The following is a 2,893-nucleotide window of genomic DNA, read 5'->3' as shown; positions in this document are numbered from 1 at the left end:
GGTCCAAGTCCTCGGGTAGATCACTGGGAAGGGGGCGTCGTCGTCGAACTCCGAGGAGGGGAGGCCGCTTTGACGAGAACGGGACGAGCGCGGGGATCGCGAGGTCCAATCCTCGATTCGGTCCACGTGCACTAGCAGATCACGGCGCTTGACGCCGGTGGGTGGCGCGACCTGGCGGCTCGGCGGCGAAAAACCAAGCATGGCCTCCACCCGGCCCGCGCCCCGCGCCGCGCGCCAGATGGTACGCTTGGTGGGGATGTGCGCGACGTCGGAGACCCACACCCAGCAGGCGAATGACCTGGTGTGCCCGCGCTCGTGGGTGCGGCTGTCGAGGCAGTCCACGATGCAGAGGTCGCCCAGCACTTCGACGGCGCCCTCCAGCGACCAGAGCTGCATGGGCATCCTCTCGATGACCACGCGGACGTGGAGCTTGCAGTCGTCTGGCACGTCGTGGTCGTCCTCGTGCCAGCCCTTGGTCGCGAACACGACGCCGTCCACCTTGACATGCCCGCGGCGGACTGCGTTCTCCTTGTGCGCCGGAAGCTCGAAGTGGACGAAGAAGTCCTTCGGGTCGTGGCTGGTGACACGCAGCAGGTGGGGACGCGTGTGCAGCTGCTCTTCGATGGCCCGGCCCACCGCCATGGGGTTGGCGGTGTGCTGGGACACTGCCGCCGTGAGCACACCGCATGCTTGCGGAGGAGGAACTCCTGGTGCTCAATGGCCGGCGTGGCGATGATGACCTTGTGGCTGGAGTGGGGGCGATGAGACGGGTTGGTGTGGTAGGCTTGGCGATCCATGGCGGCCGGCAGCGGGGTGGGGAAGCGGAGCCTGTCTCTGACCGGGCTGCGAGCGGGGAGTTGCGCCGGAACTCTACTTTTGAACCTTGGATTCTGCGGGCATTCGCGGCCGAAGTGACCCGGCTGCTTGCAAATGATGCAATGCAGGGGACCTCTGTAGTCTACTCTATGGTGGCGGGTGCTGAGACGGCAGAAGCACAGCCCATCGAAGCGGCTTAAGAAGGCAGCGCGACTGCTCGAGGCATTAATGGCGGGGCGCCGGCCGGACCGCCCCGACCGGGAGCACCTACAGGGTTCTTGCTGGCGCGGCGCTACTTCTTGGATTTGACCGCCGTCCACCTGTCTCCGTCGACGGAAGAGGAAGGAGAGAGCGGAGGAGATGGCACAACCACAATGGACTTGAGCCTGCCTTTTCCAGAACGGGGGCGCTCCGCACGGACTGCAGGAGGAGAGGTGGCGCGTTCTTGGAGCACTCGCCCCGCAACAGGAAACGCGGCGGAGGAGCGGGGCACATCGTTGACGCGAGACGAGGCCACGGAGAGACCAGCCCATCCGACGGACCGGCGGATTTAACAGGAGCGGCCACGGACGCAGGGATGCCCCAGTCAGATCCAGCGCTGCCGTGGGAGTGCGAGGAGCGCGCCGACCCGGCGGGGGAGGCGGAGCGCATGGCGCGAGGAGGGTGGGTGGCGCTCCTGCCCGGCGGGCAGGGACGGGGGTTGGTGGCCGCCCTGGACGGAATGGCCAACGACGCAGGAAGGGCTGGGGCACACGAAGGGAGACCCTGGACTTAGATGTGAAATAAGTATTTCACATCTAGATGTGAAATGGTAATTTCGAACATAAAAATGTAACGGTTGAAGCATCCTATTATTATTATTATTATTATTATGCAGTACGTATGTATGGAATCGATCAAGCAGTAGGCTAGCAACTTCTCATCCTTGATTATTCAACGAGTCCACACTTTAATTATGGGCTATAATTTCCAGATCGACCCGTACAACAACGCGTGAGTCAAATGCTCTAATTTGACAGAGTCTGTATGACGCATTCAACGAGCTACCGTCTCATCTGTATATATCGCAGAGTATCATCATGCTACAACACAACCAGACTAGAGCTGCGACCTCGATCATACATCCCCCGATCATCTCAACATTCCAGCCCTTCTCGGGTCATCTTCTCAACTACTAGTCCCTCGATTGGCATTCATCCATGGCGGCAGCTACCAGAGCTCTCCTTGTTGCCGCAGTGACCGCGGCGGCGCTGTTTGGCACGGCGCTCGGCGCCACCTACACAGTCGGCGCACCGGCCGGGTCGTGGGACCTCCGGACAAACTACACCCGATGGACTTCCACCATCAGGTTCTACACCGGCGACGAGCTCCGGTTCCAGTACCCCGCTGCGGCGCACAACGTGGTGGAGAGTGACCAAGACTGCCTACGACAACTGCAGCAGCTCTAGTCCCGTCGCCACGTTCCCGAGCGGCAACGATGTCATTCCGCTCGCCGCCGTCGGGACCCGGTACTTCATCTGCGGCCTGCCGGGGCACTGCGCCGGTGGCATGAAGGTACAGGTCAACGTCCAGTCCAAGGTAGTGAGATGCCGAAGGAGAGGGGTGAGGCAGCGGTGCACACAGACAACGCCACAACCGAGCTCGGCAGCTCAGGCTGGTGCTGAGCCTGTACTAGCGCTCGGGCTGGCCGCCGTCGTGGCTGGCTTGATGCTTCTCTGCTAGTCAACAACGACAGCGCCAGGCAGCTGGCGCCATTATAATTTTTTTCTCTCTCCTTTTCTCCGTGATTGATCCTGCCTACATGATTCTTTGTATAGCCAAATTATATGTAATTCTTTTTTACAATATTATCAATATATAATTCAAGTTGTCATAATTCATGCCATTCGTTGACCGTGAATACCAGGGAAAAAACAGTTAAGAACAAGAGAACTTTATTAATTCACCCAAATTAATCAGCAAATTTATGCTAATATTTAAAGATTTAACTCTCTGGCCTGCTTTGGGGGCCTTGAGCGCCCAAAAGTCTCTCGTTCAAAATCATTACAGATCCCCACCAAAAGAAATATTGCGGGGC

The 2,893-nt window shown here is 59.1% G+C and overlaps 1 pseudogene; it reads left to right on the top strand.

The window, feature by feature from the left end:
• The first annotated feature begins 1,887 nt into the window (after positions 1–1,887).
• On the top strand, positions 1,888–2,690 carry LOC125521993 (annotated as a pseudogene).
• The last annotated feature ends 203 nt before the right edge of the window (positions 2,691–2,893 follow it).

This window comes from Triticum urartu, chromosome 7, assembly GCF_003073215.2.
Source record: "Triticum urartu cultivar G1812 chromosome 7, Tu2.1, whole genome shotgun sequence".
In the NCBI taxonomy this organism is placed as follows: Eukaryota; Viridiplantae; Streptophyta; class Magnoliopsida; order Poales; family Poaceae; genus Triticum; species Triticum urartu.
Note: the sequence above shows the minus strand (reverse complement) of the source record. Positions and strands in the feature narration are given on the sequence as shown.